This window comes from Polypterus senegalus, chromosome 1 (assembly GCF_016835505.1).
Source record: "Polypterus senegalus isolate Bchr_013 chromosome 1, ASM1683550v1, whole genome shotgun sequence".
Classification (NCBI taxonomy): domain Eukaryota; kingdom Metazoa; phylum Chordata; class Cladistia; order Polypteriformes; family Polypteridae; genus Polypterus; species Polypterus senegalus.
The window spans coordinates 117,929,704-117,946,448 of NC_053154.1; positions in this window are offsets into that span (position 1 = coordinate 117,929,704).

Below are 16,745 nucleotides of genomic sequence, written 5' to 3' on the forward strand. Positions count from 1 at the left end.
AAAAGATCTAGCTTTATAGAAGGGCACAGCAAGGCGATAAAAAAATTAAATATAAATGTCACAAATCATACTCATAATTCATAATTAAAAAGCAAAGATGCCCATCACATTATATTTTTCATCTTATTTTAATTGAATGAATAGCCTCTTAATTCAGAACATTTGTGAATAGTCTTTTTGAAATGAAGATCATATTAATTTGGTTCAGTATTATTAAGAAGTTGAACTCCATTAATGTAAACAGAATTTATATTTGAGCATTGATGTCCTTTTGTACATAATCATTTTTTAGTTCTGTAAGATTAACAGTTTTAATTTGAATGGCTTCTCCGTGGGGATTACAGTTAAATTGTATTCATATTTGATTACAGTTTTCTTTTCATGCCTGAGAAGTCCATAGGTGTTCCTGGACCTCTTGTTATAAAATAAGATAAAGACTATAGAGATGCAATAAGCTTGCATTGACACCTCATTACTCATTACATTGTATTCAACAATCCATAGTTGTCTGTTTATAGAAATGTGTTTTTTTATCAAATACAAAAGACAATTTCCATGGCTTATTTTGTTTTCTGATTTTAAGTGAGATTCATAGGAACCAAGACAATTAAATGCAACTCTATTTTAGAGTCACAGGAACCCATTTTGGTCAATTCAGTAAAAGGCACACTTAAACACACGCTTACACCTACTCCTACTGGGCCACTTCAGAGTGGTTAGTGCGCCTAATGTCCATGCTCTTGGAATAAACGGAAACTCAACAGTAGAACATGGGGAAGATGTGCAGAGTTAGACAGAGAGTGACTGAGCAAAAATTCAAGCCCAATCTGCTAAAAGTAAGACTTATTGGTCTTAGGAAATGTATAGAATGATATGTAAAATAAACATTTTATTTATTTACCTGTTTTAAGAACTGAGTCATTGCCTTACTTGTATAAGCTTTTATTTATAGATATTTTAAGTGATTACTTTATATGTTGCATCAACAGTTAAAAACTTCTGTAACAATTAATGATTCCAAATCTAATTTTCCTTCACATTATTACTTTGTTAAACCTAAAATATTCTTGACAAATACAAAACAACAAGCTTTTCTTGCATCCCAGGGAGGCTGTGGATATCTACTCTGAATGGACCTTATTCAAAACCTCCATTGTGGAAGTTGCTACCAAGAGCTGTGGCCAAAAGGCTAAAGATGCCTATCAAGGTGGCAAACCAAGGACTCAGTAGTGAACACCAAAGATGTGGGATGCCATCAGGCTGAAGAAAGAGGTCTTCCATGTGTGATTAGCAGAAAATGCCTGAAGCAGCACTGAGGTACTGACAGGTCAAAAGAGCTGTAGGCACTTGGTGGTCAGGAAAGCAAAAATCCAAATGTGGGAGGAGTTCGGAAAAACCATGGAAAGCAACTTTTGATAGGGCTCAAAAAGGTTCTGGCAAGGAATGAACACTTTGAGGATCTCCTGAAGTTGGTGGACACATCTGTGAGGGAGGCAAAGCCAGAAGCTGATGGGAGATCAATGCCCATTTCCATGAAGAAAGTCACTGAGGCAGGTAATCAGATCCACAGTGGCAAGATCCTAGGAGTGGATGAGATTTGTCCAGAAATATTGAAGGCTCTTGACACTGTTGGGCTGGCATGGTTGACATACTTTTTCAATGTTGGGTAGTCGTCAAGAGCAGAGTAACTTGGAGTGGTGGTCCCTATTTTAAAAAAGGGGGAGCAGAGGTTGTGCTCCAATTATCGGGGATCACATTTCTTAGCCCCCAGGAAAACTTATGCCAGCTTATACTGGAAAGGAGACTCTGCCCAGTTGTGGATCCTCAGATCCAGGTGGAGACAATGTGGATTCTGTCTAGGCCATGGAATGGTGGGCCAGCTCTTAACCCTCATAAAGATCCTGGAGGGGGGACAGGAACACTCCCAATTGGTCTAGAGGTGGTTTGTAGACTTAAGAGAAAGTGTATGATCATGTTCCTTGAGGCATTCTGTGTAGGGTGCTTGGAATGTACAAGGTTCCAGGGCCCTTAATAAGGGCTATTTGGTCCCGGTATAATCACAGTTTGAGCTATGTCCACATATTTGGAAACCCCACCATCGGCTTGCCAACTCACCACCAGGTGGTGATCAGTTGACAGCTCACGCCCCTCTCTTCACCCGAAAGTGTCCAAGACATATGGTCGCCAAGTCCACGGCGATCTATCACAAAGTCGATCATCTACCTGAGGCCTAGGGTGTCCTGGGTGCCAAGTGCACATATGAACACCCTTATGCTTGAACATGGTGTTCGTTATGGACAATCCGTGACGCAGCACAGAAGTCCAATAACAAACACACCTCTCGGGTTCAGATCGGGGCCATTCCTCCCAATCACGCCCTTCCAGGTCTCACTGTCATTGCCCACGGAGCATTGAAGTCTCCCAGCAAAACGAGGGAATCCCCAGAAGGTATGCCCTCAGCAACCCTCCAGAGACTCCAAAAAGGGTGGATACTCCAAACTGCTGTTCGGCGCATACGCACAAACAACAGTCAGGACCCTTCCCCAACCGAAGGCGGAGGAGGCCACCCTCTCGGCCCACTCAGGTAAACCCCAATGCACAGGCTCGAAGTCTGGGGCAATAAGTATGCCCACACCTGCTCTCGGCCTCACCGGGGCAACCCAGAGTGGTAGAGAGTCCAGCCCCTCTCAAGGAGATTGGTTCCAGAGTCCAAGTTGTGCGCGAGGTGAGTCCGACTATATCTAGCCGAACCTCTCGACCTGCGCATCAGCCTCAGGCTCCTTCCCTTCAGAGAGGGACATCCCACGCCCCAAGAGCCAGTTTCTGTAGCCGAGGATCAGACCGCCAAGGTCCCCGCCTTCGGCCACCACCCAACTCACATTGCACCCAACCTCCTTGGCCCCTCCCATAGGTGGTGAGCCCATGGGGAGGAGGACCCACGTTACCTCTTCGGGCTGTGCCCGGCCGAGCCCCATGGGTGCAGGTCCTGCCACCAGGCGCCGCCATCGAGCCCCCACCTCCAGGCCTGGCTCCAGAGGGGGCCCGGTGACCCAGCGTCCGGGCAAGGGAAAACGCGTTGTTCACAGTTTTTATTTTTCATTGGAGGTTTTTTGAACCGCTCTTTGTCTCATCCCTCACCTAGGACCAGTTTGCCTTGGGTGGCCCTGACCAGGCATAAAGCCCCCGACAACATAGCTCCTAGGGATCATTGGGACACGCCAAAACCCCTCCACCACGTCATAAGGTGGCGGTTCAAGGAGGAGTGTTGCAGGAAAGCGCTTTGAATCCAGGACTGGTCACTTACCTGTCAGCAGTAAGTTTATATGTTCTCTCTCTTTCTATCTGCGTTTTCTCCAGGTACTTCAATTTTATTCAACATTTCAATGCCATGATCAGTCTAGTGTGGGTGTCGCAGAGAGTTTGTTCCATGGTGGACAAGTCCCAGTTCCATGGTGGTTCTAGCCTTGTGCCTGGTGTTCGTGATTAGGGCTGTGGTCCTGCAGTAGTCCTGCAGTTCTACCTGCAGTAGTCCTGAATATGAGTATAAGAATGGATGGACAGACGGTGATTAGCGTGAGTGCCTGCTGCAGCCCTTTCCTTCTAATGTATCAGGCCCATGGTGATCAACACTTTTAGTAAAGAGACTTTCTTATAAAGGCTCTTGACACTGTTGGGCTGGCATGGTTGACATACTTTTTCAATGTTGGGTAGTCGTCAAGAGCAGAGTAACTTGGAGTGGTGGTCCCTATTTTAAAAAAGGGGGAGCAGAGGTTGTGCTCCAATTATCGGGGATCACATTTCTTAGCCCCCAGGAAAACTTATGCCAGCTTATACTGGAAAGGAGACTCTGCCCAGTTGTGGATCCTCAGATCCAGGTGGAGACAATGTGGATTCTGTCTAGGCCATGGAATGGTGGGCCAGCTCTTAACCCTCATAAAGATCCTGGAGGGGGGACAGGAACACTCCCAATTGGTCTAGAGGTGGTTTGTAGACTTAAGAGAAAGTGTATGATCATGTTCCTTGAGGCATTCTGTGTAGGGTGCTTGGAATGTACAAGGTTCCAGGGCCCTTAATAAGGGCTATTTGGTCCCGGTATAATCACAGTTTGAGCTATGTCCACATATTTGGAAAGAATCAGCAATGTTCTCGGCATGTGTGAGACTCCACCAGGTCTGTGCTTTGACTCCTGTTCTATTTGCTTATTTTCATGGACAGGGTAACACGACATAGCCGAGATGGGGAGGGTGTCCAGTTCAGTCACCTCAGAATTGCATTAATGCTTTTTGGAGATGACATGGTCCAGCAGACCTCATGGGACTTTGAACACCAGTACACATTTGGACAGTTTCCAGGCAACAGAAATGGGGTGAGGTTGCTATGCAGAAAAATTGCTGTCATTCCTAAAAAGCTCATACAATATTTTTGGTAAACCCCTTACGTTAAGGCTGAAAGTCTACACTTCAACCACATAATGATTGCTTTATTTATAAACCTTTATGGTGGTATACAAAGCCAAAATTATGAAAATCATGTCACTGTCCAAATACTTATGGGCCTAACTGTAACTTTTTTTACTTTATTAAATAAAGGACTTCTAAAACTGCAGTTGTAGTGAAGTAACTGGAAAAATATTAAATTGCATACATAATTTTTTACAGTGATTGATAAGATTGAATTATTTTTGTTTTGTTTGTAAAGTTATATTTTTGGAAGTTTAGCTGTATGTCCTGGTGGTTGGCTTTGTGTAATATTTTGTATCTTATATTTGCTTGCAGTCTTACTCGTTTTCTTTTCTGGTAGGGCTTTGGCTCAGTTTGGTCAGCATTTTGCTCTGTATATATCTGCTTCTGATCGTGATGCCCTCCTCTACTTTTTCGTACTTTGACAGAGGTGAAGTGTTTTGTAGGTCTTTGGTTGAACTTGCCTGACTCAGCAAATGTTTTTTGAAAGAATAGCTTTTAGCATCAGATTCTTTCTAGCTGCATTTTAACAAAGAGGGTATTTGCTTAATTTGCAATGGATGTTACTTCCCATGGGGTACTGCCTGTCAGCTTTTCCTGCCTGTCACAATCTACAAGATCATTGCACTGTGAATAGTGCTGCAGGCATCTTCTCACAACTCTTTTCATCCTTTGACTTGTCTCTTATGGGCATTCTGTATTTTCATTTGTCCACTACATGCTGCTTTCTTTTGTTCATAACAAATAAACTGCAATGTAATATTCAAGATTTAAAATAAACAATAATTGGAGTAAAGTGGGTAACAATTATCTATAAGGGAAAATATATTTTATTGTCACTCAACAACTACATGCAAAAAGAGTTTGGTGGTCAAAGAATCGAAATATAACTATTTAATGAATTATGCAACATGGTCACCACTGCTTTTGTAATGTACTAATTTTTTAAATTAATTTCCTATTTTTTTTAAATTGCAATCTAATCAAAATAGAAGAATAACGAACTCTGAAATCTGATAGTAAAATAAAATGTGTTTGGATGTCCATTGCATTAGATATTTTTTGTATTAACTTGTGCCTTTATATTTTTTGCTTTCTTGGAGTTCCCTTTGAGTACCTATCACTGTTTTCTTCCACTTTAATAATAAGAATATGCTTGTTTGCTGTCATGTTAAAATATTATAGCAACTGAATTAGTGCTTGATAGCAGACCATTGGCTGTCTTGGCCCATTTCTAATATTTTCTTATTTCGTGCCTTAGTTGATTTAGTGTCTATTAACCTTTATTAAGAAGAATTGAAATTAGATGCTTTAAACAAACAGAAAGCTGTTACCTGGGCATTTTTTCATTTACCAGACAAAACAAACATATTCAAAAATAATAAAAAAGTGAATATACCACCCAAGTCGTAAAATTTAGAGGGGTGTGGGTATTAGAAGGAGATGCCACTCTAGTCCTGGTGTGAAGTCAAGCCACAGGGTATTTATAAATGCAGTGCTGAGATAGCAACAGGAAGCTTATAATCCTAACAAAGTAGCACCGTAAATTATAATTACATAAATTGAATTTAGGTCCCTAAAAATCTCTCTAGCCCAATATAATCACAGAAAAATGCCAATATAAGAATTTTTAATCAATGACTCATGATTCACATTCACTGTTTTTATGCTGGCGAATGCAGACAATGCTATATCACCATCCACTCAATGCATGATGTCAGAGAGCTCTTCAACAAGAAGCCAGTGACAAAGAATATTTAGAATTAAGGTGCTTCAGCCTTTCCAAATAATAAAAGTATGGTGCTAATAGAACTATAAGAAGCGTGACATGTACTAAATAAGGATGTATTTAGCTAACTGAACAAATGTAATCTAATCTATATACTAAAGCTATAAGAATGTAATTTCTTTGTAACTCATATAATGTACTGAACTAACCTTTATGTAATCCTTGATATTGTATGAGCTAAGTACGTGCAAAAAGTATAAGGAAGTGAGCATTGTCTAAATCTGCTGAGTTGCATACACCCTGTGACCATAGGACAAGCTTCCTATAACTGACCATTGAGTATGTGCAAGGCTAGCAGGGGTGTGTACTTAAGACTGTGAATGTGCTGACAGCTTTTTTTTATTTGTAAGAAACAAAATAAAATCCAGGATATGAACACAGGTTATAGCAATCCATGTAAAACCTCAAAATGGACTGCTGAACTTCCTCTTTTTATTCTCATCAACAAGCTTGGATATAAAGGAAAAGAGACTTCCTGCTAGCAGGCTGGGGGTCTGTAGCACACTGGAGCTGTCAGGGGCTGCAGCATCTCTGCCACCAAGTATAAAGAAATTGCTTTTTACTTTTTATTGGTGTCTGTCTTCTGTCGTTTCCACACCAGATAAAGAGAATATTTTAGCAAGCCAGAAGTAAATGTGAAGAGTTCCGTCAATCGATGCAGAGGATGATATTTTCCACATTTTAACACAAGTTTCAATGTAAGCTTCTCTAGAAGACATTCATATTTTTATATTGACTTAGACCTCTTTATACTTGCATTCAAAGTATTGTATTAAGTGATGTTGTGTTGATCATTATAATATTGTGAAAAATGATTTATTTTCACATTCACCCTAAACTGTAGATTCTTTGCTATGTGGAAGCCTATACTCCAAACTATAATTATATATTGTGCTTTCCTGTACAGTAATGTGTATAGTGTTCCCACTGGGAAGTTAGGGACACCCTTACCATTGTGCTATTTCACTCAAGATAACACTATACACAGGCTGTCTACTAAATGTGTGCATTCACTCTTTTGCTTAACAGATTTGAGGATGTAAGCCATTGTGTATCCACTAGTCAGCTGGGGCTTCAGTTACTAAAGTAAATTAAAGTAATTATATAGACTGCTTCCAACAGAGAGTGAAAACAGGGATCTTAAACAGGCAGCAAAATCGGATAGAAAACATTACTAAGGATGAGCGAAGAGCCATACATTCACTAAGGGAAAATACAGAAATCATTATCAAACCAGCAGACAAAACGGGTGATTTAGTCATCATGAACACATCAGATTTAATACAGGAGGCACAAAGACAATTGTCCAATACTATGCATTATTACAAACTGCAAGAAGACCCAACAGATCTCTACAAAAAGGAACTGAAAAAGATAGTAAATAGCTTTCCTCTTGACATCAGAGATCATGTAAACAGTTTAATTCCTGAGAAACCCAAAATGGGTTACTTCTAAATGCTTCCTAAAATCCACAAAGAAGGGAACCCAGGAAGGCCTATCATCTCAGAAATTGGCTCCCTTACAGAAAAGGTTTCAGGTTAGGTGGAACACATTCTTAAACCCCTCGCCCGCAACACAACCAGCTACATCTAGGACACCACTGACTTCTTAAAAAAACTGTCTGCTTTAGGCCCCTTACCTGAGGGAACCTTATTGGCCACAATGGATGTTGAGGTCCTGTACACAGACATCCCCCATGATGATGGCATATTGGCATATGAAACATACCTCAGACAAAATGACTTACCCACAAAGTCAGTAATAGAAATGATAAAATTCACTCTGACACATAATCCATTCTCTTTGGACAAGATTGCTACTTGCAACAAATGGGGACTGCAAGGGGCTGTCGGTTTGCACCTCTCTATGCAAACCTATTTATGGCAAAATTGGAGGAAGATTTCATGTCAATGTGCATCTTAAAACCAATGTTGTATCTCCGTTACATAGATGACATCTTCATAATCTGGACTGCTAGTGAGAAGGACCTCCTCCATTTTCATAATGAATATAATTCTTTTCACCCCAACATAAAGCTGAAGCTGAATTACTCAAAAACAGAAGTCAGTTTCCTTGGCACCACCATTCAACTGACAAAAACAACACCCTTGTAACTTCTGTTTTTCACAAACCAACAGAGAAACGGACCTACCTAAGAAGTGACAACTTCCACCCCAAGCATATAAGGCGCGCCATTATTTTTAGCCAAGCAATACGGTACAATCGTATTTGCTCAGACCTGACAGACCAGGATTAACAACTGCAGGAGCTTAGACAAGATTTCATCAGCCAAGATTATACCCCCAAAACAACAGATACTCAAAGAAGAAGAGCTACTGCCATACCCAGAGACAACCTTCTGGAATATAAAAACAAAGACAGCAAGAACTGCATCCCCCTTGTTGTCACCTACAACCCACATCTTGAAACACTTCGAAAAATTATAAAAGAACTTCAGCCAATGCTAAACAAAAACCAAACACTGAAAAAAATATTTCCTGAACCTCCCCTCCTGGCATACAGACAACCACCAAACCTTTAGCAACTAATTGCCCAAAGCTCCCTAAGTGAACCAACCGAAAATGGCACATCTCTCTGCCTACAGAAAAGATGTAAAACGTGTGCCCACATCTACAATACAGACCGTATAGTTATACCACACTGCCGACTTGAACATCACATAAAGGGATCATTTTCCTGCAGATCATCTAATGTTGTCTACCTAATTCTCTGCATGAAATGTCCTGACACTGCACTCTATGTGGTAGAAACTGGACAAACACTCCACCAGAGAATGAATTTACACATATTCCACATTAAACATGGCAACACAGATGTTCCTGTAGCTGCCCACTTCAACAGCCATGGACACTGTGAGAGGGACTTTAAAGTCACAGTGTTTATGGGCAACTTCAAAACACAGCAAGACAGAAAAGAATGGGAAGTTAAACTCATGTTAAAATTTAATACATTACAGCATGGCTTGAATAGAGACAAGAGTTTTATAGCCAGGTATGAGGACTGTTTGCATCTCTCAGACTGACACAGATAACCTGTCTACAGACCCATATTGTTTTGAAAAACTCATCACAAACTTTAAAGGACTTTGTTGGACAGTTATCCAAAGATCTTGACCATACATTGTTCTTCTCTCTCTTGTTAAATTAATCTTAGCCTGAATGGACCTATTAATTTTTTACATTTAAGATTTTTCATTTAAAGATTTACCAATGTTGTTTCTTGTCCTAGTGTGTGGATATAAACACAGGGAACTTCAGTTTCTGTATTTCATCTTGCCTGATGAAGGGACCTGAGTTGCCTCGAAATCTTGAATATTGTAATCTTTTTAGTTAGTCATTTTGCTTGGCTTTTCTCTACATTCATAATGGCTAATACGGTGCAACACCCAAGTACTAAAGTAAACCTTGACATTCATAGTGTTGTTTCCCCCAGGACTACACTATGCACAGAGCCTGTTGATGACATCTGCTCTCACCTCTATTCACCTTAAACTGAAAATGAGCTCTTAACTCTCAGGAGAGAAGTCATAGGCAAACAGCAATGAAGGAAGTCTGTTCTTCTGCTGAACATAATCTGTGTAATACTATAAGTAGAAGTTCTACATAAAGCATGCAACCTGGGCTTTTGTAGATGCAGTGGTTTTAAGATCATCTTCATTCTCTCTACCCTTTTCTTAATTACAGAACCTATACAGAGAACAGACTCATAGCAACTTATGTCACTGTTAGAAAAGAAGAACCATCTCTACAAGTGATCATTGTCTAGTTTATATTTCCTGTCTTTTAGGCATGTCTGTCTTATGAGTGCCGAGTCATGCCACCTTGCTATCCTTATTCTACATGTAAATTTAAAAACACTTGGTAAATACTTAATATGCAACTACACCATTTGAACAAGCAAACCTTTTGTCAAATAGAAAAACATGTGATCTTAAACCTTAATCAAATGAAACAAGAAGCAATTGTTAAACCTTAACCAAATTAAGAAACTGCAATAATGTCAGTTCAGCATTTCAGTCTACATAACAAAGTCGGTATAAGCCCTTCTGTGGGTGAACCTCCATTACCAGAATGTCACAGAAGAAATGCAACCATAATTCAGTTTCAATTTATGAAGATTTTGTTAACTTCAACATTTTCATCCACATATCAGTCATTTAGTTTTATTTTGCTATGTATGTGCCTCCTATGCTACTCCAGATGGGGTATTATTATTATTATTATTATTATTATTGTAATTATTCTTCTTTTATGAAAATGTAAACTTTACAAGCACACATTTCAAGAAAAGAATTTACATCAGTCTTTTCAGTTATTCTAAACCATATGAATATTTTTATAAATCAACAGGAAAAAAAAACTCCAATGTGTTTAAGTATTCAGAACCTCTGCTTCACTGTGTGTTGAACACCATACTCCTCAAACTCACTGGAGTTTATAAGGCTTTGTTTAAAAGTATTACTATGGCCCTCTCATGCAAAATTTTTCAATTCAAATTATTAATCTATAACACCAACAACAAGGCACTCTCTTGAAAAATGAGTCATCTTTGTATCTATGACATTATGTTCAATTTGAAAGAATTTTTTCTGAAATGGTTCTCTACTTAGGGTTACGACCCAGGGCCACCTTAAACACAAAAAGCCATTTTTGTGCATCACACTGAATAAGCACTAGATTTTAAAGTCAGCTGAGCGAGCTTTAATGTGGTTTTCAGCCTTTTCTTTTTCTTTTGCTTGAGTTTTTTTTAATCCATTACCTTCAATAATCCAAGATGGCAATGATTTTGTGATTTTCTGAGGCATAACTACATAACAGGTGAGGTTTGAGGTAGGAGTGACGGATGCATTCAAGGTGGAGGTGGGATTACATCAGGGATCGGTTCTGAGCCCTTTCTTATTTGCAATGGTGATGGACAGGTTGACAGATGAGATTAGACAGGAGTCACCATGGATTATGATGTTTGCTGATGACATTTATGAGTTTAAAAACTTGGGATCAACAGTACAGAGTAATGGGGATTGTGGAAGAGAGGTGAAAAGTGAGTGCAGGCAAGGCAGAATGGGTGGAGGAGTGTCAGGAGTGATTTGTGACAGATGGATATCAGCAAGAATGAAAGGGAAGGTCTACAGGACGGTAGTGAGACCAGCTATGTTATATAGGTTGGAGACGGTGACACTGACCAGAAACCAGGAGACAGAGCTGGAGGTAGCAGAATTAAAGATGCTAAGATATGCATTGGGTGTGACAAGCATGGATAGGATTAGAAATGAGTACATTAGAGGATCGGCTCAAGTTGGACGGTTGGGAAACAAAGTCAGAGAGTCGAGATTGTGTTGGTTTGGACATGTGCAGAGGAAAGATGCTGAGTATATTGGGAAAATGATGCTAAGGATAGAGCTGCCATTTTGTCTATTGGCTGTGGTTTGTTGTCCCATGAATCAGACTTTTAAATTCATTCTAAAAGAGATAGGAAAACTGATCTAAAAAAATTCTCCTTCATAAAGTCAAATGTAACATCTTTAAAAGGATTATGTTCTTGTGTAAAAGTTTAAATCTTATTTTTTGGTAGTTTCTAAATTATTTTGTTTTGTTTCATCTTCTGTTAGCATGAAATCTGTGAGGCTTAGGCATTATGTGAACAGATTAGGTTAGGTTATGATAAAACAGAACAAACTGTGTTCCATATCAATTCAATATGGAACATACCTTGTCCTTTTCAATTACTATTCCGTATTTCACAGGATGGTTGGGAACCTTCAGTTAGGTGGAGATAAACTAGATGATATAACACTTTCCTTGCTTTTTACTTCTGTCTCTTTCCATATATACAATATGTACATTACATACAAAATGTACACATTTATTTTCTAAGGTTTATTACTGGTATACACAGTATGCCTACATTCATTTTCTGGGGATTATTACAGTTTTAAGGTCTCTTGGAGCTGAAGAAGGTTGAAGGCTGGGTTAGATATTTTGTCAATTTAGTGAGAAACACACATTCGCATAAACCCAATCAAACTCTTTCAGGCCAATTTATGAGTTGCCAAACAGTATAAAACATATTTTTGGAATTTAGCAAACCAGATCAATGACAAGATGATAGGGAAGAACATAAAAAGTTCCATAGTAAAGGATTTTAACCTCTCCTGGACCTGTTGAGGGAGCTTAACTATCCACCACTCCATCATTCAACAAATCTATTTACCTCAAAATACATCTGTTTTTTTCTTCTCTGTTCTGCTTTTCAAGTTTGCTGTCCTTTTTTAGTAATTTGACCTCACTCCCTTTTTAGTCACTGGATGACTTTTAAAGAACATATGCAAAATGGCTAAGAGACATTCTTGCGAAATGTTCAACATGTACTGCAGAGTTGCCAAGGTTTTAACAGCTACAGAAAGACAAAATACTGATAACAGCTTGTAGTGGAAAAGCCCCAAAAGGCCTTAACACTAGACTGAAAAATGAAGCTAATTATAAAAAAGCTTCTGGTGGGTCCACAGGGATTTGTTTAGGAATTTGTTTGTGGACAGTGGTGAGTACCTCTATAACCTTAAACTACATTCTAGGCAACAAACATAAATAAACGCTAAAAAAATAGTAAAGGTAGCTGTTTTAAGCAAAATAAAATGAGAACAAAACAAGAAGATATTTTTAAAATACAAAAGAAATAAGATACAAAAGGAGAGGTAGAGTAAGAAAAAGAGTGCACTTTAAACAGATGGAGTCTGGCAATTCCATAATGATCAGAAGAACTGACAATCGAAACACTGCACCAGTAGTTTGTTTATTGAGAATACAGTAACACAGACCATGCAACAGTGTCTCCTGTGTTTCACAATACGTCATGCCCATGATGTGGTGCGGACATCTTGGATGTCTAGAACAATATATTTCACCTGCCGAAAACACAAGATGATAAAGAAACTGATAATTAAAAATAAATATATATTTTAATCTGTCTGCAGAAAAATAAAAAATAATCATTCAGTTTCTGCAAACATATTTTTTGCTGTGAATATGCTGTGTTGACCAATGATCTTGGTCCTGGAAATTCGCTGTGCAACTAGCCCAGATGAACATCTTGTTTCTCAGCATTTTTTTTCTCTCAGCAGTTTTGCAAGCCAACATGACATCACAGACCAGCAGCCATCGTGCAAAAAAAATTTAAGAATGCATTATTGCTGCCTAAATTGGATTGTATGAGCTTGATATCACAACCAATCAGATTTGCACCCACACACGTTATAAAAAACAAAACCGTGCAGTATTTTTTTTTTGAGGGGTACATTCCTTGACCATAATGAGAATATTATGATTACTGCCACTGATTCACATGTGCTTGCACACATGTGCCACATGACATGACATTGTTTATAGGCTTGATCATGTCTCTGATTGACTTTAGATAATTTGTGCAAATATAGGTATGTACAATATACAGTTTTAGGCTGAATTTTACCATGTTTTGCACAGGTTGGAAAAAGAATATATCTTCTTGATGGCTGAATTCTGATCTTTACCTGATATTCTAACTGAAAGGCCCTATTCCCATTCCCATTCTTGTCCAAGATCATCTAAAGGTCCACTCCTCTGAAGTAAAGATAGAGTCTGCAGATACTACTTATATCCTCATTAAACTCTATCTAACATAGAGCATAATCACAAAAACAAATGTATAATCCAAAAATGAGAAAAACCCAGATTGCTAACACTTGTAACCTATGGATGCAGAAAGGGAAATTTTGCTTAGATCAAATTATTTAATTTCAGCCCCAAAGTATGTGCTCATAAAAAATATAAATTCTCACTTTTCCACATTAGAATTTGGAACCAGATATGGCTGATCATTATCAACAAAACATTTATTCCAATTAATATTAAATCCATTGTCATTTGTTTGTAAAAAAAAAAAAAAATCAGAAATAAAAGGTATTGTAAGGGTAAGACTTGAACAAAAATGATCTCTGTGCTACAAATCCATATTCAACATTGCCACTCAAAATTAACTTGAACAAGCATTTACATTTCCCAAGGAATATGTTTGCATGTCAGATTAAATTAGATCACTTTTTGCTGATTGTTTTAAAACATCTAAAATATTTAGGTGTTACAGTCACAAGAAAATGTAAAGAGTTACTCATATTTAATTTAAGAGTTAAAATGGGAAGCATTAAAACATATGTTAACAGTGTCATCGCTTTACTTTCCTTATGCTGATGAAATTATACAAGTGTGACTTTGTTCATTTGGATTGCTAATACGCCACATGTTAAAAAGACATTTTTTCAAATATTTAAAATAGAGTGGATATTGTACCACCTAATTTCCAGTTTTAATACTGGATCATGAAAATATCTACTTGGAGACAATGGAAGAAAGCAAAAGTCAACAAAATAACACATAGTTTTTTAGCCATAGAAATGTTTGTTATGTTCTCCTTAAATTTAGAAGTGACATGACATGCTTGTGCAAATAAAAAAAATAAAATGTATTTTTTCTTTTATTCTTACTGCAGCTTTTCTCAACCTTTAAGTATTTGCGACCTGAGTTTTCATAATAGTTTTAATCGCACCCCCTAACGTTTTTTTGAAAGGAGCCCACTAATACCAATTTGTTCTTTTTTAATTAATGATATATCATAGTTTCATATTTTATTATACATACTCATCTTTTATCGACATTTAGCTAACTCTATATTTATGTTTCTACTATCAGAATATAGTTTAAGTTAATTTGTTTTGGTTTCAATGATGTATTTTTCATATTTTTGATTCTTGTTTTTTCACAATTTCGCACCCCCCTTTTGTTACTTCGGGGCGTGCCCCACAGTTTGAGAACCACTGTCTTACTGGATTGCTGGTACTATACCTGACCGTTCCTGAATAAATGTATGAGCACTCAACAAATTGTGGTCAAAATTAGCGAATGACGTCATTTTGAGGAAATTCTTCACATGCCCATCAATATTATTTAGGAAGGCAGAATCAGAATTAGGTTTGATTTGTAAGCATGGGTCACACAGGATGTCTTTAAAAAGGAGGGAGAACAGAACCAGAGCACAAACAAGATAGCTGCCCATTAGGTTGTGAGTCATCTGGCTGTATAAATAAGAGGAAAACTGACAGCTGTCACTAATTTTTGGCTTAGACAAATTCACTGAAAGGACAGAAGATTGTTCATCTGCTTGTTCAAGGGGGAAAATGAACCAGCTGCCACTTACATACATGGATGGCAGCTGCACAGACAAAGCAGAAGCAAAGTTATTCAGGGAGTTGGGTGGCTCAACAAATAAGAATTTAATCTTGAGGGTAGAGCAAATAAAGAGAAATAAATAAGCCACCCGGGAGTAAGTCGGCTGGACAAGAACGAAACATGTGGCCAGATTAAGAGAACTCAACAGCTGTTGTTCAGTGAGACACTGATATGTTCAACGATCAAGAACAAGAACAAAAACAAAGGCTCAACTAGAATTTTCAGTCTAAAATTTCTGATTTGTGAAACAGAAAAAAATAAATTCTCTTTCATTTAAACAAATGTCAAAACAAAAGTCTGCTGACCATGGAAACGAGAAAAGAAAACAAAATAATTTTTCTTTCTTTTTTTCACTCAGTGGAGGTGATGTGACAACTAAAGCGACCTCCAAACTAAATACATGCACATGGTGGGCTTGCACCTGAATTGGGGCACATTACCCAAAAAGAGTATCAATATTGCCAGATGAATGGAATGCACATCAATGCCACTTACTGATAACTTGAAGACTAAAACATAAAATAAACAAAGATTAGAAACTACAAAAGAGCCCAAAAAAATGAAATTTATTAGTAATAAAAATTGTGGAAATTATTGCAAAGTGACTCTAACATTCTGACTAATATAAAGAATCCTGTTAAGATTCCTGTGTGCTTGCCCTTTCACCATGTATTTAATAGAGATTTCCTGCCACTGAGGAAGGTTTTCTTCTCAAAAACTATTGTGTTATGTGGGCTGAGTTAAAGTGCTGACTCCAGCTCAATGGAGCATTAAGGAAGATTGTTTCTGTACTGTTGCATCTTCTTTATGATCTAATATTCTGTAACAGAATGTTGATTCAGTCTCTTGCAATAGATTTATTATGTGGTGCATCACCTGAGCACACTGTGTATTATCTAGCTGTGTTACACAATATTTGTATTTTTTTTTTTTACCAAGGACTAATATTATTTGAAGGTATTGTGGTGTAGTGGTTAAGGCTTTGGATCTAGGACAACAAAACCTTAGGTTGAGGGTTCAAATTCTGTTACTGACACTGTGGCCCTGAGCAAGTCACTCCACCCACCTCTGTACTAAATGTTGAAAGTCACCTTGGATAAAACTGTCAGTCAAATAATAGGTAATCATAATATTATCACGTCACTGGATCTGCTTACTCTTGAACATGCTATATACAATTTTCGAAGAATAAAACATTCCTGCCACAGATCAATTCCT